At 39.5% G+C, this 25396-nt stretch overlaps 1 protein-coding gene across 1 annotated transcript in view; it reads left to right on the top strand.

Moving 5' to 3' along the window:
- LOC132978827 (carbohydrate sulfotransferase 1-like) overlaps positions 1 to 25396 on the top strand; it is a 45261-nt gene that overhangs the window by 3466 nt on the left and 16399 nt on the right. The window lies entirely within an intron of this gene.

Raw genomic sequence — 25396 nt, 5'->3', positions numbered from 1 at the left:
CCTTTTTTGTAACAAAGATAGTTCTCTAACGACTATTTTTTGATATATTTATAATTGTTGCCTTATTATTTCCATAGTTTGTTGGGTTTTTTGTTTCTGTAATTTTGATTTTTTTCTTCAAATTTGCACTAAACTTAAAATTTTTTGAATGCACCGAGGGACTATGGATTATTCCCTTTTGTTGCAGAACAGCACACTTTCAACACGAAGTAAGCTAGTTTACAAATGTCGCATTATTTTAGTTTCTTTTTTCATGAGTAAAACCAATACAAGGCACTGTCTTCATAGATTTCCTGTATGCAAGCTACTGTCTCAAACAAAACTCAAATGTTGCTCATCATACACATGAGATTTGGGGTATGGAGAGGTTTTTTGGTAAAGCAGATCTGTGTTTGTTTTTTTTTTCTTTTCGACCTGTGATGGCAAAATTGGACTGTACAAGCCCTACTGTGCAATAAATAGTGAATGTCGCAGTCAACCTTTACCACTATGGCATTTCTATCCGTGGGGGAAGTGAAGAATTACTTCTGACAGATGCTACACTTGCCGAGGATAATTGCAGACAATTAATAGGCTCTCAAGTTTAAGGGACAGAATCCCACTGGATGTCACAAGTGTTTCATCAGAGTATTTACAGCCATCTGTGATAGCAAAACACACACTAATGAGAGGTAATATGGAAATCTTCATGACTCCAGCTATTTTGGGAAAACGTCACATTTGTCAAGATGATTGCTAAATTAAAAACGTGGATGTAGACACTTTATGTCCCTTGCAAATACACACCGGTGCATTTCCATGAGTGACTGCATTTGTCAGATTAATTTATTGTTCGTCTGTTTTTTAATTTGCGGATGCAATGAGTTGTTTTATTTACAGCTTGATATTGACATGGCCTTTCTGTCTCCAATTATTATTAAATATGTATGCCTTTGTAATCCACAATTAATAGAACATGAATTCCTCTTCATCTGAAAAAAAGATCCCCTCGTTTTTTAATCACACCTGATAGGCAGCTGAGGAAGGAAATCAGAAACACATCACTGAACAAAAATAGTAAATGCATTCTCTCTCAAGTACTATAACACGGCTGTTTTGACAGCTAACATTGGATTTATGTTTATATTCCACATGAAAGATTCATAACTGAGGAGGATATGTCTTTGTAGAGCATGTTGCTACGGCAGATTTTTTTTTTTTTTTTATATCCCGGGCATGATCGGATAGCTTACGCTGCACAACACTACCACAGTCATAAAGTGATCTACATTAGGTCACACATAAACAGTGTATTACAGTAATGACCGTCCGTAATCTGGGACAAATCCTCTGATCATCATGCTGTGTGAAGCACGCCGTGTTAAAGTGTAGGAAATAAAATCAAATAACGCTGAGCACACTGTAGTGTTGCCAGAAACATGAAACATAATGTTACATAATTTATGTATTTTTGAGAGAGATGTGCTCCAATTTGCATTCCTGAAATCAAACACAAAATAATGCTGAACAATCTACCAATATGCATTCCTATAAAAGTAACCTTCTTACAAGCTGTATGATACTGGAAGCCTATTGGACAATATTTGCTGTTGAAGTAAAATACAGTTCTTCTGACCTAAACCGGCCCAAACAGCATGGTTCTGGTAACAACCCCACGGCTGGTTTTTGATTCGACGGCATGTTTACCAGATTATACAGTGGTTAGTCTGGCAACATTTAGTGATCATTTCATGCTGTGCTCTGTGTGCAGCAGCTTAAACTGGATGTCGGTTTGCATTAAGTGGCACAGAAACTGTCAAGGAAAACACAGCTGCATGTATACAATGCAGAGTAAACAGCTTTCACAGCCCAGGGTTTTTGCATTTAAAAAATTGGCTCGTATATGCAACGGACAAAAAAAAAAAAAAAACCTGCAGAAGAGCGGGGACGGAATTTATTTGTGTTGCCAGTTTGTTACAGCAAATGCCGCTTACAAGGCATATACTAGAAAAATAAGACAGAAAAACAGTGATTAGGGAGTGTGACACTGAAGTGAAACTTCAGATAAAGAAGTTAATCTTTTACAGTCCTCACTTTGAATTCTGATTTCTCAGAGTGTCATCATTGCAGATGAATGTGCAGTCAGATTGGAGTAAAGTCACCCATTGATTTCCATGCAATGACCACTTGTTTACACATAAGATATACGGCGTGTGAATGGAGCATCACACACTGGGCTCATCAGTATTGGTGACCGGATGTCCATTGTGATGCAGAGCACAAACCTTTGATCCTCCTCTGTGCCGAGGCTTGGAGGCAAACTCCCTCTCTCTCTCTCTCTCTCTCTCTCTCCCTCCGTCTCTCTCTGCCTGTGCTTTCTCCATCATCCACCTCTTTCTTTCTTACTGAGATCTCGGGGGATTGTTCCTTTGCTTCACTGCTCACTCTCTGTTTTTCTCTTTACCTCTGAATCTTCTGGATGTGCTCGGCATACTTTTTAAATTTAAAACTGATAAATGCTGCAGCGCGGCTGCAACTCTATTTGATTACTCTATTTGTGATGTAAGAAACATACTGCCATTTTGGGAAAATAGGCCTATGTACTCAATGACTCAGAGTATAGAGTCAGAGATTGATACAACTCTAGTGTATGTATTTAAAACAATCAAGCTATGACTGGTATGATTGGTAAAAAGATGAGAATTTGGGGTGAAGAGCAAGCCTTGATGCGTCTGGTGGCAACAAGAGTCAAATACCAGCACCTTTAAAACTCTTAAAAGCAAACTGAAGTCAATATAGATTCCTCTATGTTAGCTAAAGAAGCAAACTAGACCACAAGTAACAACCTTGATGATTTAAATGGTGCTTTTTAAAGCTTGTAACCATTGTTGCAGGGTAGGTGGCAGACAACGGCTGTTACAGCGCACTGCTGAAATGACCTTTGCACCACAACAAAGATGACAGTGATAGGACTGACTTTAAAGAAAGCAGGATGACATTTTTGTCAGGAAATATTACCTACGCATGTGCAGGACAAGATCGTTAGATAACCCTAACCCCAAAGAATGACAATGCCAAAATCACAAAGGAACCAAAAGTTCCTCAAGGAGCTTTAATTATCCTTAAAAATGATTCTTATCTGAATATGTCTTATTTTTTAAACATGGAGCTTTGGCTGGCAGCTGGTTAGCTCGGCTGGGCAGAAACGTAAAAATAAAGAGGGAATCATGTTGCCTTATTCCAAACTGTTTATGCATGGAATCTAATGATGCAGCTACAGCTAATGTTTGGCCAGTTTGGAACAGAAAAAAATAGAAACAATGGGAAAAAGCTGGCCATCCAACTAGTTTATGTCGGTCTCTAAACAGCCTGTATTAAAGCGAGAGAGAGCGGCTGGTAAGTTGAGCACAGCTCAAAGACAAGTATAGCCTAATTGTGTGTGATGGTAAAACTAAAATGCAACTAGAAACACCTCTAAATCTCTCTAACAGTACATCATATCTATTTATTTAAAAAAAATGAAAGCTTTAAAAATTAATTCAATACATTTTAAGGGTTATTATGACCTGCTCCTTGGCTATTCCCCTTTTCTACTTGTTGTGCCTCTCAGCATGAGTGGCATCAGTCCTCTCATTTTACTATCTAAAAGCCTCTGAAAGCCAAAACTGGATTGTCTTTTTACTATGTCATTTATAAGTCTCTGTCAACTCACTGTGAAATGGGAACTGATATCATTGGACAGTTCATCAATAGTCCTTTGTTTGAGCAATATTCAAACTGAACACACTCACTTTTTCACCAACGCTTTCAATTAAATCCCAAATTGTCTCCTTATTGCTGGACAGTTTGCTAATAATGGCACTTTTCCTCCACAGGTCTGACCTCTGCACACATTTTGCAGCCTGCTTCCCATGTGTCTCTGTGTCAGTGTGTCTCTGGGGCTCTGGGCTCTGGCTGAGCCTCTCTGGTTGTTTTGTTGTGTCCCAGGGCTGAACATATGGCTCACAAGCGCCTTGAAGAAAGTACAGCAAATCCCCCTCCCTCCACATGTATCTCTCTCCCTCTCTCTCATTTTTATTCGTATCCTCCTCATAATGTGACCCTGAATGACTGCATGAGAGAGAAGAAAGATATTTGCATCTCTCTGCGCACTGTTCACTGACCTGAGCCGACAGAACTGTGTCCTAAAACTACTGAACAAAAGCTGCTGAACGAGAATATTCTTGAAGAGTGTGCAGGCAGAAAGCGTTCATTCCAACAAAACAAAGTCTGAGATGAAAATCTGCCGTCAGTACCTTGCTCTTCTTGCTTTTGTCCTTGTCCTCGGTGAATGTTTGTTCGATGTTCCAATATCATTGTTTCACTTTTAATAGACCGTTCTGATAGACTGCCATTATCAAGTACCTCGCCTACAGCAGTGGAATACAAAAAATCTGATATTAGAATTGCATGGATGCATAAATGGGTTTTTTATTTGCTACATTGGATGGCTCTGCCAAGTGAGTTGTGCAAGTGCTAGCTGAGCAAAGCCAACGTTAGCGTCAGCTCATTTATGAGCGTCTGATAGTAGGATCCAGCAGACACACTGCTTTTGCCATTAAACTGCTTTAATCAGTGTTGAAATGGTTTCAATGATCTTTGTCTACATTTTAACAAAACTCAGCCTTTAAATATGAGATGGTTAAAGACTGATGCTAACATTTTGCAAGCTTTGACTAACATGTCATCCTCCCTTCACACAACACTGTTGCGGCTTGCTCTAGTCACTCTGACTCTCTAGTCATGATAATTTACCTAAATCCAGAGAATTTAAAGAATTCAAAAGAATTTATTGCTGTGTAGGCGAGGATATGGAGAAGATGAAACAAGTTTATTTCTGAGATCGCTAATAAATTATTGTATGAGACAGGCACATTGAGATGTACTTGCTGAAACCTGAAACTGCATTTTAAGCTTTCCGACTGGCATCAGTAATAGACTGAGTTGTGTGTAGCCATTTCTGATCTGCTGCTTAGCGGGATACCCTGTAATGTGTGTGAAAAAGCTCTCTGAAATGAGCAAATTGTGTGAAGAATGGCATGTAAACATGACAGTGTCACTGCTGCCTATAAAGGAACAGTAGATATGGAAAGCATTTCCATGTCCCGGCGAGCACGTATTGTCTTTGACCCCTCAGCACGTCACCTTTGTGGATGATTTGTGATGGCATTTGACTGTGCATCCAGAGCAGCCCGGATGATTCAATCAGGTGATTCAGCTCTGACGCTTCCCAGCGCAGGGATGAATGAGAGTGGAGCGGTAGCAATCAAAACTATTCATGTGCAAATCACGAGATCGTTTTGTTCGCCTTTTCTTCACAGGTTGTCCATGTTGTTATTTGATTGCCGGTAAAAATGGCAGGAGATGGGGGGTGGGGGGGGGGGGGGTAGTTGGGGTTCGGGGAGCTGAGCTGAGCTTTGCCAGAAGCGATATGAGCAGCTTAATTGAAGCTGTCAGCAGGTCAGTGTGAGAGAGGCATAGCAACCAGGTCATTAGGTAGTTCGAGATCCAGAGCTCCACGATAGGCTTAACGGGCAGAGCTGGTTTGAAATGATAGTTTTAAATATAAAATGTTCTCCGTAATTCCCAAACTGGAACACTTATCCTCCTGGGTTACGACATTTTTATGGTTGGATTGAATTCAAATCCCAACTTTAAATCATATTGTAACATAAGCTCATTCTAGCACACAGGATTAGTTGGCATCTGTCAATGCATTGTTGCTGGAAGCTTGAAATATTGCATGTTGCATGCTCCTGACACATTTCTGAGCCTGAAAAATGAACATGAATCATCAGAAATTTAATAGGATCTGTGAAAAATGATATTAATATATATTTTAAACTCATCATTGAATATATTAAAGCATTAAATCTCACAGCTTTTATGCTTATTCTTAAATGAAAAGGCGGAAAACTAGACGTGACAGCCTGTCCCTTAAATGCTCTGAGCTACAGCTGCAACCGGCGGGCGTAGGTTACTCAGTCTTGCTGGCTCACACACATCCACACACATCCACACTGAGGAGCCATTGATGGTTAATTCCCCCTGTGGTGTGTGTGAGTGTAGGTGAGTGAGAGGATGTGTGTGTGTATGTGTGTGTGTGCGTGCGAGTGTGTATACATGCTTGCAGTGTGAGTCGGCCCGGTCAGCGCAGCTTACGTCACTGTGGTCAGCTGTGGTTCTCTCGCTTTGCTGCCGTTGCTCAAATTCTCCCCTCGGCTGGCCTGCAGAGCCCAAATGAGATTAGCAAAACAAGTATGAGCAGTCATGAGCTAAAAATGAAGCTCGGAGACGGTCTGGGAATAGAGGAACGACGTGGAAATATCTGACACTGTGTGACCTTTTTTGATTTAGTAGATAAGACTTGCAAATATCGGCTTTGGATTCCTTGTGCAATATTAGACGCACATCATGACAGAGAGTATTCTGGGCCGTGAACGGTGTTTATATATGTCCGGCCATAGGCATAAATCCTGATCAAACTCCAGACTACCAAGCATACGTTTGTTTTCCCAGACATCCGGCTGTAAATCAGCGCTCTAGGACTGCAGTGACTGAGCGGTGAAAGAAAGCCAGTGATGTACGTTTGAAAATATTATTTGATGCAGATTCTTTGTTATGTAAGTCCTAGTCTTCCATTTAATCTATTTTTGATCAGACTGTTTGTTTTTTTCCCCTCATCTACATACGGGGAAAGGAGAGAGAGAGTATTCTCATGAATCCTCGCTGAGACAAACCCTCGTTGTGGGGATTTATCTGCACACTCATGCAGCCTGGCATGTATATTTTAGCCTCGTTTTTGCATCAAAGCTGTTGCAAGGCGTGTATGTCAATTTTGCTCAAAAAGGGAACGTCCCCTGACATGTCTGCAATTCCATCTTGCAACATATGCTCTTCTTCACTGTGTCAGTTCTGGAGAACGAGCTGGCACAAGAAGTGTCTGCCCTGTGTGTTTGATTTGCATTCAATATCCACTATAAAAAGGACTGATATTTTATTCAACGTATCGGCTTCTTCTTAGGCCTTGAGGCTGTTCCAGATTACAACCCTTAATAAAAAAACAAATTGGAACATAAAATGTATTTATTGGCCACATCCACAAGTCCATATACTGTTTTATAAGCCTGCTGGTTTAATGGTTTAAAAAAAGACATTAATTGAATAAGGTTAGGCCTATTTCTCCACAAGAGCACCAATATCACAAATCTTGGGGGAAATGTGTAATTCGTCACCACTATTGGAAACATTAGCAGCCAAAATATGACATTAAAGCTACTGTGAGGAGTTTTTAGTTACCTATGGAACCACGCGAAATTCAAACTGATGCCTCTTTATGGCCATCAAAAGCAAACAAGACCATCAGCATGAAGATTGACTGTTTAGTAATAGTTATTTTAAATGTCTTAAACAGCTGGGTAGGTGCCAGACAAAGTAAGTTACAGACCAGCTTTTCTTTGCACTTTCCACAGCAAATATCTACTAAAAGTTATACATTTGACTGTTTAAAGAAATCAGGATGATATTTTTTGTTGTTGAAAAACACTACTTACACGTACAGGATAAAATAGGAAAACTAATAATATGTGCTACTTTGTCCACAGGGGGCGCCAAAACCAACAAAAAAACAAAGTTCCTCACAGGAGCTTTTAATATCTAATTTCTCCACTTGATTTGAAATATCAACACTGGTTCCCACTAAGCAGCTTACATCTGTTGATGAGAACTTCCTGCTCACTCCTTGGGAGTTTTTTTTAGGAGATATCTTATTCAACACATTTACTACTCGAGCTCTCTGCCAAGTGAAATGGTGTAAAGAGATGAGTATTTCTGGATGGATAACAACCATTTTCAAGGGAATATTATGATATTTTCTTCCCACAACCCCAGTTTACATACTCCAGAGAGCTCCTAAACTCGCTTTCCTGTCCATTAATTTTAGCATCCCTCATTAATTTGCTCTCATGGTGAAATCTGCAGCACAGTTGAAATGTCTGTTAAGAGCTAAAGGGAAATCAAGGAGCTCAGAGTGGTTCTTTATTACTTATATACCTTGGCAGGATGTTACAGTCTGATTTCAGGGAGTCTTTCTCATTGCTTACTGGACTGTCTAAGTTGACACTGGTTATAGATGAGATTAAAGGCAAGTGTAATATACAGTCTGTGTCTAATTCAGCGTATCTGTACCTTGTCTTCATTGACATTTAAAATATATTCTGTCTCATGAGGACAATGAATCGATAAAGCAATCAACCCTAATTTATATTGAACCTGTCGAACAAATCAATGCAATCCAAAGTGCTTTACAAGTTGATTATACAGAACCCATGTAAGATCTTTATAAAATAGAGTAAACCTTGACAGGATGCCAATTAAAGAGTCAACTGCCAATAAAAATATATAAAGATGGTAATAAATTGAGCAAGTACAAATAACAAAACCTCAAGGCCATAAAACGCTGCATAAAAAATGGCAACTAAATGTGTTTTTCAGTAAGCAGAGTGTTGAAGTTCTGTTAATCTGAAAAGGATGCAAGTCAGCGCAATCAAAACAACTAAAATGACAGTTTCTTTGTTTTCTTTTGTCGATCAGGGCGGTAAAACAAACGAGTCATTGCTAAAGCAAAAACACTTTAAACTGCTTTTTCTTAGTATATGGTATCATGACGGGGAGAAATGATGGTGAAACTGAATGCAATACCTGCTGAAGACTAGGATCTCAGATGAGGGATGGTGTTGATGTGTCAGACAGATTGTAAACAAACCAAATGATGTATTTAACCTGGAAATATTTCTGTAAGACTGATGTTTCACCTTTGTATTCTACCCCTAACAGCAAGGCTAAGTTGGAAATTTCAATTTTTTTGGTGTCCCAGTCTGAGTTCACATTGTGTTATAGCGTTGCGGAAGCACGAGAGAGTGCGGCACAGTGGGAGCTCAACATACTGTGTACACACAGTCAGACCTGCACACGCACACACAGCGCTGTGGCTGCTGGCTCTGCTGATCACGGCTCTGTTACTACCTCCAAAAATATCACACCACACCCCCCGCCCATTTAGCCTCTGCAACATTCATATTAAAGGTGAAATGTCATAAATATTGCACCTTGAAAGGGAAGTCTGAATAGGGCTATGATCAATTGACCAATCATTTTTCTTTTTTTAATCTAAACCAGGGTAAATGAATAAATAAAATATTTTTTTCCATTGCAAGACATGATGACAGTTCTTTAAGCCAAATGCTGATGTGGGGGAATTACATGTTTTTCCAAAAGAGAGACATTGGGCATTAATTAAGTTGAGTTCAACCACTATAGTTTCATGTCTTCCCAAACATAAATATTCAGGGGTATAGGCCCAAGATTCAGAGTTTTGGACTAAGAGGAATGGGTTTAGAAATTAAATTGGAACCAATGCTTTTTGAAAAACAAACCATCTTATTCACTGTCAAAGTCACATATTTTATACACTCTACAGAAGACTAATTACAACTTAAACAACTACAAGTTTATGAACACAGACAGCAACCAATAGGCTTATTGGAGTTTCATTCCTAATTAGATTGTTTCTGCAAAGACAGAAATCAATATTCTTGTTTGATAATTGCTCAATAAGCATCCAGCTGAAGAAGTATAGCTGTGGACTAAGAAGCCATGCATTTAGAGAACATACACTTAAAAAAACTGCTTTTTATTTTTTCTTACTAGATGTGAGCATTTTGCCTCTCTTCAGTTGTCCTATTTATCTTCACACAGCTGCTTGCTTCTTTCTTTTTTTATAATCTCCAACTTGCCCTCAAAAGCAGCATGCCTGATGACACCGTGCTTTAGATGATTCTGCGATGATACATCACATTTCCAGACTCAACCTGCCACGAGAACGACCCTCAGGAGGAAACTGGTGCCCTTGTACGGTAGGTGCAGATCTGTCATGAGCGAATATATGCCACCTTAGATAAACCGAAGAGAGCAAACGATGTTAAAGCTCGAGAGGCATGAACACATCTGCTGAGCATATGCTCCTCATGGTGCTCGGAGCGCTGTGGGCAACTAGGTGAAATGGTGCGCAAGATATAACCCTGATGGCACACGAGAGCTTTTAGTCTGAAATCATTACATTTTTATCTCAACTTTAACCTTACTTATTTTGTTTTGGTGAATTACGTCTCAATTTCAACAAAAAAGAAGTGGTCAGTTAGTTTTAAGATAGCAGCCTCCTGCTTGGTTAAATCATGAATGTTGCACTCTGTGCCTCGAAGGTGGTCCGAGATGCAGGATGAACACCAATTTTCTTGCACTTTATGTCGCTAGAGACTCATTGAGCTGCCTGACTAACAGCCCACACAGTGATAATGGTTGAGCTCTGGTTTGAAATGCTTTCTTGTCATGACTTGAGCATAAACACGGTCGGTTCTTTATCAGTTGTTCGCATGCCCTAAGTGGGGAAAATATGAAGCATTTTTACATCTACATTCACTCTACAGCAAACATTAGGATAAGACATTGGTGACATTTGGACAATTGTGTTTTTGTGATTCACTACCCTTTCTTTTTATCTGTATTGTCAAGCTTAAAGTTAAGTGATCATCTAAATTCCATTCTCAAAGTTAAGAGTGCTGCATCCCATGTTTAAATCTATAAACATTCCTCTGCCCAAACAATGAAATCATATAGGCCTAACTATAATCAAAAAGATGCAACCATCAACTGACCAAAATGTATTTTATAATCATAAGAAATCTATGCGATACGGCAATGCAGTGCAAATGAAAAATGCAACTGCACACACATAACAGGAGCGTGTCTAGATGTACCCTCAAGCCTATGTACCCTGAGCCCTATGTTCCCTCAACTCTATATTCCCTCAGCCCTATGTTCCCTCAACCCTATGTTCCCTCAGCTCTATGTTCCCTCAGCTCTATGTTCCCTCAGCCCTATGTTCCCTCAACCCTATGTTCCCTCAGCCCTATGTTCCCTCAACTCTATATTCCCTCAGCCCTATGTTCCCTCAGCCCTATGTTCCCTCAGCCCTATGTTCCCTCAGCCCTATGTACCCTCAGCCCTATGTACCCTCAGCCCTATGTTCCCTCAACCCTATGTTCCCTCAGCCCTATGTTCCCTCAACCCTATGTTCCCTCAACCCTATGTTCCCTCAGCCCTATGTTCCCTCAGCTCTATGTTCCCTCAACCCTATGTTCCCTCAACCCTATGTTCCCTCAGCCCTATGTTCCCTCAACCCTATGTTATACATATATATATATATATATATATATATATACATATATATATATATATATATATACATATATATATATATATATATATATACATATATATATATATATATAAGATGGTGCAATAACACATTATGTGCATTATGGAAGGGCCAAGCCTGATGCTGGGGGAATGTAAGCCTGAGGGAACATCCGAATGAGAATGTAACATAAGGTCAAATTTTTGATGGGGGGGAATTCAATAGAAATGAGGGAACATAGGAATGACCCCCACATAACAAATTTATTGTCAACAAAATGTAAATTGTAGCTAAGCATGTATTCACATATCCTTGACATATCCTTGACCTCTTTACTTATATTCAATGACCTCTTGTAGTCCCCTTGAATCTTTTAAACCTACCTGCTATCCACAACCCAAACGTAACTATAAACAAATCAAAGTATAAGAACTTGTGTTGTAAGATTGTTTTTTTTTAATACATTAATGCTGTCATGGATTCAAATTTTTAATGTGCTATACGACAATGCAGTGCATTGAATTAGCACCAGTCTGATCTTAACAGTTTACATGTTTAGCATTTCTAATCAACAAGAAGTCAGCATACACTTTCATGTCATCTGTATGAATGAACATGGCAGCATCTGGAATCCAGTAATTCAACCTTCAAGTAGTGATTTTTATTAAGGCAGCAGCTCAGGTTATACACCCCACACATATGACCACTTTGGTACATTATGAGGGAAAACTCTCAAGATAACACAGATGGCACATACTGCACAGCATTAGCATTCAGTTGGAGTCCTGTTTGTATCCACTTGACAAATATACGCAAGTCCAATATTCACTTTCCTATTAGAACTGATTCTCAACAAACTCCTGAGGGAAATATCTGACTGGCTAGCTGCTTATTATTCCACCAGGTTTACTGGCTAGTCAACAACTCTGGCAAACAACTCTCTTGTGGTTGATAGGTAGCCTAAGTGTTAATGTTTCAAAGATGCTGTTTTAGCCCTCTTCTGTACCAAAATAATATGCAAGTGATGGTTGAGAAACGGTTAAAATAAAGCAGCGATTGAAAATGCAGGAAGGTGCAAAAGATGTTGCAGTGAGTGGAATATTTACACAAATGTTTTGACAATTTTGTTTCAAGAAATGACCAAAATAAAAATAAATCATTCATTCCTACGTATGTGATTAATAGTTCATATTAAGTGATTATAACAGCAGCCTGAGAAAAAAGATTGTTCTACAATACACAACACGCTGTTGCATGACATCCTCAGCTCTCATGTATTCACATATCCTTGACCTCTTGTCAATCACAGATGTTTTCGTACAGCAGAGGTCCTGGCCTGCAAAACACACGGAAGCAATATATTTCCCCCCCACTCTTCAGATTATTTAGTACCCAGAATACACCTCTCCTCTCCCTGCCCTGGATTTCTTGTTAGAGTCAAAGTGTGACTCAACCCTGTCTGGGTATAGCAAACCGGAGGTGTGGAGTCCTTGAAATGCAAGGCTTGTGTATGCCCTCCGGCAGTGTGCACAGCTGTACGCACAACCGGTAGCACTGTGTAGTAACACTATGCATACAGCTACTGTACTTCAACATGCACTTCGGCTCATGCAGGTACTCACACACATTACACACACACACACACACACACACACACACACACACACACACACACACACATACACACACACAAGGTGCTTGAGGCAGTCGATTGGAGATTCATTTTTTGGAGTCGAACCTTGATTGCCTCATTCACCTGCAATTTCAGCCCCCAGTTGATGATGAAATATTTGCAGGGTATGTTTGATGTAGTTTGTTCATTTCTTCCTTTAAACGTTTGTTTAAACGTGTTTTAAAATGTCACTAACTGAAACAAAAAACCTAATATAGATTAAAAAAAGATGACTGTACATTGACATAAAAGAGAATGTAATCTTATTTAACAATATTTATTTAACACTTTCAAAGAAATCAAAAAGAAAAGAAATCGTTTTTTTAATGTGTAAAAAGGTATTTTAAGGATTTCCATATTTAGAAATAAAATGGTTAGAATCACTCTGCTCTACAATTACTGTTTGCACACTCAAATGTCACAGGGCAGCAGATGAATGAAGGATGAATCTCAGTGATAGACTGCTTTAATACCCCGGCCACAGATGCTGTCCGCCTGACTTTCTCATTCCCAGATCAATTTGCTGCGGTTGCTTTGTTGGCAAACACAGAGACAGATTTGGTAGAGAAAGCCTGTTACATATACCACGTGTCAAACCGCCCTTTTTTTTTTATTTGGGCTGTTTTCAGGTCATTCCTGACAGCAACAGCTGTAGAGAGGGGGATATATTTAGAAACTTGAGAGAAGAGGAGAGGAAGCTCCTGTGCTGAGGATGGGTGCACTGAATGGTGAAAACAGAGAAAGGGAGAAATTATACATGCAAATGTTAAGGGGGGGGGGGGGGGGGAGACATCAAGGCTCAGTCAAACTCTGTGAGTTTTAAATGTTATTGAATTATCTAATACCTTAATAACATCCTGATCTGTTAACTGCAGAGTCATCACTAATCCTGCTGAATACCCCGGATAGGAGTTCTATTTAAAGACAGGATGTCTAAATGTTTGTTTGTCGTGTAATGTGATGTATGTGCAGTGGTACAAATGAAGACAGTGCATTCACTCGTGTACACTTTATGTTGACTCCATCTTCACTTCATATATGTATATTGCTTTCTTCTCAGCATTAAATATAAACATGTCTTTGCAGACAAAGCGGCAGATGAATATCAAATGATGCTGCCGACATCATGAATTGGTAATGACACCATGAAGCCTAGTTATAGACCTGCACAACATAAATCTGTGTATTAGATTACAGATTATGTTGAATGTCGGAAAAGCAGCCATGTTGCTAGGGCGATACTTTTACATGTTTCTAATCATCAGAATCAAGTTATAGGTACAAACAAGGAATCTGACGTGTTGTTGTTTTTTTGCAAAACGATGAATACTGAAGTAGAACAAAGAAGGAAACGCTATTGAACAGCAGTACTCTAGGTGGCAAAAAACAAACATATTTTAAAAAGTTCAAAGAGCAATATAAGCTAATAATAAATGAAATCACATTGCAATGCAGGTGAAAGGGACAGACTGTACGGTTGTGCAGGTATGTGCATCATCAAAGTTGAGAGGGAAAATGTCTTAGGCATAATTGCCTGTGTCAATCAAAGGTGGGTTTTTTTGCGCTGGATGCAGCCATTTCCCATACAAAACAACACAGTTCGGGATTTTCTCCTCTGTGCTTAAAATCCAATCACAGTAGTTTTATGCGCCCTCAGTTGAAATAGTCAATCTCTAGGAACACAGTCGTGCTTCTCAATGTCACTGTTCCCTCGCTGACCAATCAAATCAAGAAAGGACGGGACTTCTGATATCAGCTTTTTCAACAACAATAGCGGAGGAGAAACAAATTCTCGTTTTTTTTAGGTTTTCAGATCTAGAGCTGCCGCTGCTGATGACAGGCCATGACTCTTTCACATTGTTTTCATGTTTTCCTGGTGATAATTTGTTAAATTCGTTAAAGGAAAATGTTAAGCACACGGAGCATTTTGAAATAGACCTAACGAGCACTACTGAAGGAAGAGGAATTCAACTTTTGTAACCTAGCAACAGTAAGCGCCAAAGAGAAGCAATTTGAAACTGATTTTGTGGGCACAGAAAAAGCTGGCCCTAAAATTACACACAGTGTGCAGTGTAAACAGTGAATGCTCAAATCTACTGTTTCCAGGGCCAAGAATAGAAGACGCTTTCATAACCTGGGGGCTGAATCATCCTTTGACTGTAACTGTGGGACAGATAAGAGTCTGATCAATAGTCCAGGTGGATCAGGGTAATGGATGAGGGCTTTCAGAGATAAAAAACGAAACTGTGATTTGTGTACAGCATTTGTCAGTTCTATAAGTGTCGCAGAAGCAGTGCCAGTTCTGACTGTGTATTATGACCTATTTATTGGATCCAGATGAATTCCTTGCTGCAGTATTCTGGACAGCCTCCACTGGAGCAGAGAAGCATGACTAATACTATAATACAGCGGGATGCAGTAATCTAGAAATGGTGTGGTAAATGCTTGAATGAGTGCAATCAGATGTAAACAGAAAAGAAAGGTGTACGATCCTTGAGGGTTTTGACTCAGACAGATAAAGAAGAGACATAAAACTCAGCTTTGTCTATCATATTTCAAGACACTTTTTTTACTGAAAGTGGTATTGCGTCAGATACATCAGAGAGAACAGGAAGCAATACCTGAAGCAAACAGTTTTCGGTGTCTGGCCAAAGTGCAAATAAAAACAGATGGACAATATTCCTCGCTGACCCATTCCCTTCACATCTGCTTTCCTTTATAGCCTCTGTTTCTCCCATCCCCTCCCCATTTTTTCTGTCTTGTACAAACAGCCGCAATAATCAGCAGAGGGAAGTACTTCCCGGGGAGGAGACGTTATTAATCCAATGGTTAACAACCAAAGAGGCATTACTGTCTCTGGATGAAGCTGCGGAGCTCCGGGCCCGCGGCTGTGCACAGCTGAACAGAAAATCTTGTGATATGCCTTTTTGCTGTACAATAATTGAAAATCCATATCTATAATTACATACTGTAGAACGTTGTACAGTTTATAGCAGAAGTACCACAGTCCCGAGAGCTGTGTGTTCTGTCAAATCAGAAGAGTAGTCAATTTGGGAATGCACTGCATATCCACCTTTAAGGAGGTATTTGGTTTTAAATTATGTTTCTGAACCTTACACTGACATTTACCGAGCCTTGCACTCAGCATGTTGGGCGTCACCAGCTTGTTTTTTTTGGAACCATAATTAAAGAAATGGACGACAGGGTTGATATGTATTTTAAAATCTCTATCCCGGTAGACGGATCGCCATGAGAGCAATTTTTTATTTACATTTACAGGTAAACAGAAGCATTGCCTGCTAAAATTGCTCTGACTGCAACATCATTTTTAATATCAATACCACTCTTCATTCAAGGAACATACTTTATGGACGTAGTCTCAGTGATGTCACTTATTGGTTACCGAAAGGGACATTTAAAGCCAGTTGAGACTAGTAACAGAAAAAATGTACCTCAGTACCCAGAGGTAAAATTATTTACTGCACATTGCACAAGTTTACAGAACTCTGGACTAATAACTCTGAAGCTAACATCTCAAAAGTACAATCAGTTTAATGCACACTGCACATATTGCACAAGTTTACTTTTTCTTAAAATTGTATTTTATTTATTTTATTTACCATTTTGCACAATTTAGAATTTATTACTGTAAATATTATTTATCTTATTTTTACCTCATTTTATTTTATCTATTTTACTTTATCTTTTTACCTCATTTTGGTTGTATTGCACCGCGGGTCGGAGACAAACGCAATTTCGATTCCACTGTATGTCTGGCATATTTTGAAATTGACAATAAAGTTGACTTTGACTTTGACTTTGACTTTGACTTTAAAGACCTACAGTGCAACCCTGAGAAGGCAGTGGAGCTGGTTGACACCTTTGAATCAGCATGCAGGGGCCCAGAGACCTACTACAATCCTGGACTGCAAAAACCAGAGGTAAGTCTGAGGGAATGGGTAAGGGGGATGGTGAAGTCAGAAGCCCACCTGGGATTTTAAAATACATATCAACCCTGTCGTCCATTTGTTTAATTATGGTTCCAAAAAAATCAAGCTGGCAACCAGGACCAAGCAGAACAGCGCTCAGACCTGAAACTGTAGGAACGGGATTCAGCTATTAGTCAAGGCACAGGCTGTGTGTGACAGTTAGTGTGAGGCAGGCAATACACTATCAGGAAGCACAAAGAAACAAGTCCTCCTGTGTCCCTAAACCAGAGTGTGTTGCCCAGAAAGGCATTTGAGATGGTATACCAAGTGGAAGGTGCCAAGTATGGCAGAAGTGGAGGGGTGTATTTTTTTTTTTTTTTAATTGCATTACTTGCACATACTGTATGTCTTGACATGCAATCTTGAAATGTTTATGCACCTAACAGACAAGATTGTATCTCCTGTGAGAAAATCAATTTCAAAATTACAATTCATGACATTGGTACGACTGAGCTTGAGGTTCTGGTAACTTTTTTTAATTCGTTTTTTTTGGCAATGATTGCACTGGAAGAATAGGTTTCAGTTTTCTTAGTTTATATTGAGTTATTTGTCTTTTTAAGCAAAGAAAAGAACAATTTGTAAAATAATATCAACTTGGCTGTATTAGATTAAACCTCATGGACCTTTACTTGAGTACACCATGTAAGATACAGACTATTTTCTCCTTTTTGTTTTGCTGAAATCCACTGACTTCTACTCTTTGAAACTACGATTCTACAATGAAAAGGCTTTTGTCCAAAGCGACGTACAGAGAGTAAGAACAAAACAAGCAAGGATCAAGAGACGAGGAAATACCGTCAGTAAGTGCAAACAAACAGCTTTAAGTCAGGTGCTAAAAAGGCAGTGCACAGAAGTCAACAAAAACATTGACAGCTGTTCTTGAGAGTTCTGATTAGCATCAAAACCATCCTAAATATACTAGGATTCAAAGACTTAACATATTGTGCTGTCAAAAAACAAAAAAAAAAAAAAAAAAGCCCAAACGCCGAGTGGAATCTGATAAATGGGTGAAATTATTTTTAATTTTCACTGCAAGCATCTGCTTATGGAATACAGGAATTAATCTGATTGATTTGAATCATAAAGTTTTGATGGTGGAACTTTTCAGCATTTCTTTACAAGAAGAAGAAAGAAATGACATCCAAAGCTTTTGCAGCAGCAATCCTGAGCCAGTATTTCTTAACGGCTTGGCCAAATGCAACATGTACTCCAAGATAATTCTGTCAATACCAGAGTACCTCAGTACCTCTGCTAGCTCAAATGAATGTGATTACAATTAGAGGTGGGGCACATGTACAATCAATAAACATGGAACATTGATTTGTACCATAATCATCTGCTGAGCCGTTGCATTCAGGCTCGCGGTCGTTCATTCAGCATCCAAAGCATTTTCTTCTTTAGAAAAAATAAGGAGCATCATGCATCAAGTAGCACAATTGAATAAATCATCCAGAGGCACTTATTCAGATTCTAATTCAGTCTGAATAATACAATACATTTATCATTTCTGAGTCTGATTGCATATGGTTTGAATATAATTAAAGAAGAATAACATCACTTTGTTATTTCTATTTAACAGTAGATTTTTGCAGCTCCCTGGACTTAAAAGGTTCGGGAGGCTTCTCACAAAAGACTGACGCTCTAGTACCTCAGCCAGACTTCTTCATGGACACAAAAGCAAGCAAAAGTCGCTTGTTCTTATAGTTTGTGGGGGCTGTTCTTTAGCAGACAGGGTCACTATAACTGTAGGGAAATGAATGGGGCGTTGCATGACCTTCATGATACAGTGACCCCAGCAGCATTTGTTTCCCAGCTTGAAAAGGAAGACTTGAAGCAATCGTCCGGGCACAGGAGTCATCTGTGGTTTTCATCATATCCAGGGCACTAAAAGGAACATATTTTGTGTGTGTGTGTGTGTGTGTGTGTGTGTGTGTGTGTGTGTGTGTGGGGGGGGGGAGGGAGAGCTTCTGGGTGCATTGCCAATACTCTGCATGCAGACCTTTCTCCCTCCAGCCACCTTCTGCTCTCTAATTGCAGTGAGTCGACAATCTCACAGCGTCCACGGTTTTCGGATGAATGTGTGTTTTGTTTCATGTTTTTTTTTTTTAACAAAAAATCATTAACCAATCGGAAACCTTCTCTTAAATGAGGCTTTGACTTTCAACGGAGAGATGAACATTGTCTGACTGCCACTTTGGTTTGCGCTGTGTCTGCCTCTAGGGATCAGGATGTATATCAGTTTGTGTTTCTTTCTTTTTTTTCCTTTTGGTTTCCCCAGGCACAACCTGCCACGTTGACTTAAAGGATCAATCCGCCGCTCACAGGTGCACCAGATGGGTATCTCTATGACTTTAAAATTCTAGTCTGTCAGTGCCAGGGTTTGTTTGGACAGGAAAGCTAAAAAACTCAGTATAGGTAAATAAATAATAAATCAGGTAACCTTGGCGCAGTATGAACCTTTTCGGGAAGGTTGACCCAGAAACAGGACTTCTATTCCAGGAGATATCTTATTTAACATTTGGCCGTCCAAATACGATAATGATGCACTTCTATGTCAGGATGAGAAAGTTGAAGTTCGGGATGAAGTAGAATAATTAACATTACTTTAAGTTCTTTGAAAAGCACAACAACACAATTCTACACCAGGTCTGTTTGTGTTTCATGTAATATTTGGTTGATTATTATATCTTGTCTGAATACAGGTTGCCATGTTACTGAAACATTGTTCTTTTCATCTCCTGGTTTCATTGAGTTCAATACTTTCCTTCAAACGTACCAAACTTTTATAGACCAGTTTAAAAGACACTCTGTGAGGATTTCCATTGCGTTCAGCAAAGTCAACAGCATGCTGTTTCTGTACAGCTGTGCAGCTCCTAGTACGATCTGTTTTCACCAGGAGGAGTAGTGATGGGACAAGCAGTTCTTTTTCAGTAGTGTACTGAATCAGTAGAATCAGTTCAGTAAAGTGATTCGTTCAAAAGATTTGTTCACCGAATCGTTCATTACTTCTCCGCAGCTCTGTCTGTGAATCAGAATTTAATAAGCTGAAACACGGCCGAACGTTTAGTTCTGCTCGCGATCGTACTGAGAATAGCCGGTGGTGAATAATAAACCAATGAGCTGAGAATTTAGTTGGATAAAGTTACAGTTTGTAAACTGAAAGCTGTAAAACAATCACATTTATTTTCCCCGACCGTTCTGTTCAGTACATGTTCAGTTCGTTCACTGAACGAGAGCTCCGCCCCTCCTCTCAGTTCATTCAGTGAACGTGATTCACGTCGGGGCTCCGCCTCCGAGTCACTCTCTTCCTCTCAGTACGTTCAGTGAACGAAACACTGACTGAACGTGAACGAGCGAGACTGCGAGTCACCAGCCTCAGTCACACACACACACACACACACACACACACACACACACACACACACACACACACACTGTACTGACTGAGGAGAGGAGGGAGGGCGGGCTTTGAGTGACTCTTACGGTCTAGAGAGAGAGACACGAGACGGGAGAGAGGAGAGCGCAACTGAAGTTGAGAAATGAACGACTCTTTTCAGTAAGTGATTCAGTTCAGTTCGTTCACCCAGATGATTCGTTCGTTTTGAACGAATCGTTCACAAACTGCACATCACTAACGAGGAGTTTGAATGCTGATAGTCAGGGTAACATTGATAGTTGTGCGGTGCGGACCCAGAGCCCGAGACCAAATTGCCGTGATTGGTGCTGCCCACCTCAGCTGGTCACTTTTTGTCTGTGTCAAATTCTTAGGTGTGCTTTTTAATTCAATGTTTCCTTGAACTTTAAAAAGGGGCGAAGAAGATGACAGAGGACAGAGGATGTTGTTTTTTTGCATTTATTGATTTATAAATACTGAAACAATCCATCAGGAGCTTAGCAGTAAAACTTTGAAACAAAAACAGAGACATACATGTTAGTCACCTAGAGTCTTTACGAAAATAAGAAACATGCCACTTACACCTGAAATTTGCTCGAGCCTAAGGCGACCCCTTAACGGTATAAGCAGTAGAAACAATCAAAATCAATTTCATTGCCAGGAAGATTTACACATACAACAAATGAGACTTTTAGTGAAAAACTATTTGCATAGAAGTAGAGCAACAATGGCTATCATATATGATAGAATATGAAAAACACTAAATATATAATGGAGGAGTTGTGAAGTTATGTGCATGATTGAGATACACTGAAAATATGTTACAGTATAAATGTCCACAGTGTGCAGTGCGAACAGAAAAAATATTTTTAGACGGATGGATAATGGACAATTGGACATCAGTTACAATTTGTCCAAAGTACTTCAGGACAGCAGACCAAATCCAATCTTTGTTTCTCTCTCTTTTTTTCTTTCTATTGATGCAGACATTTCAGGCAAGGGCCTTCTTCAGGTGCTTCAGGCAAACAAACAAACTCATTCTCAAAGCCACTGAAAAAAAGTGCCTTGCACCAAACGTCTGCAGCAATAGAAAGAGAAAAAGAGAAAAGAAGAGTGGATTTGATGATTCAGCACACGTTTTTTTAGATTTAGTCAGTTACAATTTACACTTAAAACACATTGCCAGCACAGTATCAGACCGTCTATAACCTGTCTTGTATCCACCCCATGTATATAAATATATATTGTGGGGTATGATAAACCAAATCAGTTTCAAACAGTCAAAACATTTTTTAGACTTATTTTAAGTACCATCATATTTTATTTAAAAGTACCATCTTACAAAACCCTTTCCACATTGTTCAAATACTTAAAGATAACCAAACTCTCAAATCTAAGGCTTAAGAATCATATATATATATTTTTTTTTTGACGCAGTCAGCTGTAATAGTTTTGAAAGCTCTGAAAATGACACCTTTTTACCTCACCTGATGTGAGGGTCAGGTCAAAATATACTTCGTATGAGTCATTCTTAAGGTTGGTAACGAGCCTGCACAGTTTTTAAAAAGAAGTCAAGTCAAGTCAAGTCATATTTATTTATAAAGCACATTTAAAAACAGCAGCAGCTGACCAAAGTGCTGTACAATGTATCAAAAAAACAGTTTACAGGGGATTACAACATGTACAAAAAACACAAAATAAAATACGTTAGATTAAATAGGAGAGATAATGAAAGCAATAACTGGAATCTGAAAGAACCGTCTATTCAGGACCAGAGGACTCAAGTGCTAAAATATATAAAATATGTCTTTAGAAGGGACTTAAAAGAGAATGCATGTTGAAAACTGTGTAGATGCATTTGAACCTCTCCAAACTATGGTTCTAACTCTGTTGTTTTGACCTCAAGGCAGAGGAATAATGGTTCAATCATAATCACTGAAAATGGATTTGTCCATTTGTAGTATCTTTTAAGGGTTTTGTGGCTACTATTTGAAAATTGCTTTCTTATTTCGTCTACGTCTAGATAAAGAAAGCCTGCATTCTTTTTTTTTTTTTTTTTTACAGAAAAAAATCCTACAAACACAGCTATTGAAATGGTGTACTTTTTTCCTGTGTTGTCCTTGAACCTGTACCACGTTTAACTCCCAAATGGAAAAGGGGTGGTCTGTTTACTCAGATGGAAACATACGTCTTGACAGCACTGTTTCTCTCAGCCTTTAAGAGTACGTTTGGAGGCATTGTGTAGGCAGAAAAGTATTATTTTGCAAAGTATTTTGAATGAATTCTTTGTCATGTCAGTGATGTTCCTCTGGAGCCTCAGCACAGAGCGAGCGGCGATCTCTTCAGATGATATGCAAGGCACATCTTTGCCACTGACACACGGGGAATTGGATGTCCCAGCAGAGCCAGGGGCTGCCTGTGCTTGACTGCGCCCTCCTGACATCACCCATCACTCTTTTGTAGCTGGAGACCTCCTCTGCCCATCAGCCTCTCCCTCTCAGCCATGTCTGTGGCAGAGTTTTGAAGGATGAGGTTTACCCCGGGGACAGCTCACCCTGCTGGGCACAAACGCCTCCCTCCCTCTGAGTCGCTGAAAAATCACGACTTCTGCTTCAGTCTGGAACCTTGTCTCATTTTTCAGGGAAAAGCGAAGCATCAGCTTTAATAGTTTAGTTTGGAGAGTAAAATAATAAAAACTCAAACAATAATGACATGAGAGCCATTTCAAATGGAGCTGTCATTTGACGGCTCCTAATTTCTTCTCAGTTTCTCATTTAATCACTTGTTATTTCTGACTTCAGAAACACTGTCATCCCATGCCTCAATTTTCTTCCCCTCAAATTTCAACTTATTTCTAATTGACGTCCCATCACACATTTTTTTTTCTTTCCCAATTCCTAACTGTCCTCTTCACTCTTCACTCAATTTTTGTGGTAATAATTCTTTTTTTTCACGCTTCTCTGACTGCAGATTGTAAAGCTCACGCTGAGCCGAACAGCAGCGCGATCAGGGAGGGAAATAAAAATAGCTTGGCATGTCAGCAGGGGTTTGTGATGGCCTCTTTTCCTCGGAGAACTCATAATAAGTCCTACCCACATCTTTTACAATAGACTAATGGAGCAAAGCCTGCAAAGCGAGTTCAGCCTGACAACTCGAGTCACACTAAGTAGAGGTTTTCAGCACGTTTCTCAGAGTGTTTCCTTCTTCCTAGTACAACTTTTCTATGAGGACTTCATTCAGAAAGGACAATAGCTCCCAGCTCTGTTGAGCCATGATGTGAAAAACCATTGCTACTATTTGAAGATCATGTTGGAGGCACTCTATTTCAAAAAATAATCATATGTATAAAAAAAAACACCACTGTAGGAAAATGAGGTTCTAGACTTCACTAGCTCCCAGTTACTGCTCGCATCAAATTAAAAACTCTGCTGCTCTCTTACGAAACAGTGACAAAAACAAAAACGGCTCCTCCTTATCTAAACTCTACCATCCAGGTCCACACTCCCTCCTGCCCACTACGCTCTGCCAATGAAAGGCGTCTAATCCAGCCTTCACAACAAGGCCCTAAGTCGCTAGCTAGACTCTTCTGCTCTGTCGCCTCCTGGTGGTGGAAAGAACTACCAAACTCCATTTGATCTGCACCTTTAAGAAAAAGCGTAAGACCCGGCTTTTCATGAACACCCCTAATGATATTGATGATGATGATGACAATGATGATACCGATGACCATATTGATGATGGTTTTGATAACGATGCTGATCGGACTAAAAAGCTATTTGTTTGCACTTAGTGACGTTGTTTTCTCCTTTCTAAATCCTTGCTTGTTTTATACTTACTCTTTGATGTTCATCGCTTTGGATAAAACCGTCTGTCGAGTTGTAGATTTCATAGTCTTATTTTTTTTTGTGAGCTACTATCATTTTTCATATGATTAGCAGAGCATCAAATTCACTCAGCTGGCTTGCATTGGATGAAATCAGCTCATTAGCTGCTGATCCTAACAAGAAGAGAAGGGCCGGAAACAGACAATATGGAACAGTTCATTTTTCCTGAAGCTTTTTCTCTACGCTGACCAAAAACTTCAAGACCTAATCCTTCAAACTTCAAGTTTTACAATCTGTTCTCTCCCGAGCTGTCAGGTATGTCAGTCCAAATCCTCCAACAGCAGCTTGAACAAGTTAACGGGAAGTTGTGGCAGGCTCTATCTCGAGGAGAACACGTATGACAAGACTTGAATCCTTGTGGTCTACTTTAAATAAATTGCTTTCTTTTGATACCAGTTGTGACACTATTTAGTTTCACACTTTTCCTGATTTTCTCTGCATGTTTTTTTAATTAAAACGTCAGACAAACAATGAGTGGAAAGACGTGCCTCTTCTCTCTTAGTTTCGCTCACCTCTATGTGGTTGACTGTGTCTGACAGAGCAGACACAGTCAACCACATCATCCTCTGTTTGTCAACACACATCAATTGTTTAATTATGTGCCGAGACGGGACAGAGAGGGCGGAAAGGGGTGACTCATTTTGAGACAGACACTATTTGGAAAGGACTGGGAGCCGTTCAGACAAGTGGCTAATGTGTAAGTAAATAGAACACAACAGCTAAACATGAGCAAATACCCTTAATGCTGACAGTTTGATGTTAATGTGTTATAAGCCACATTATATGTTTGGGACTCTGTGCATCAGTGCTGAGAACACAGTCTTTCTAACAGTTATGTACAGTTTATTCTACAATTCTACACTTCATTCAGCAGACGCTTGTATCCAAAGCAATGCACATCAGAGAGGAAGTACAACACAAGCAATGATCTAGAAAGGAGGAATCAATGTCAGTAAGTGCAAACTAACAGCTTTAAGTCCGATCGGACACAGAGGTGCTGACAGGCAGTGCACAGAGGAAGAGCACTTTTCTTATACATATATAATTAAAGTTAAAATATTCTCATCAACAACAACGTCGACAGTTGTTCTAGAGAGTTCTAATTAGCATCAAAACCATCCTAGATATCGTCATCATCAATATCATCATCATCACTAAGTGCGTAGGTGTTCATGAAAGAGTTGG

Source organism: Labrus mixtus, chromosome 1 (genome assembly GCF_963584025.1).
Source record: "Labrus mixtus chromosome 1, fLabMix1.1, whole genome shotgun sequence".
Taxonomy (NCBI): Eukaryota; Metazoa; Chordata; class Actinopteri; order Labriformes; family Labridae; genus Labrus; species Labrus mixtus.
This window is presented reverse-complemented; position numbering and strand designations above follow the sequence as displayed.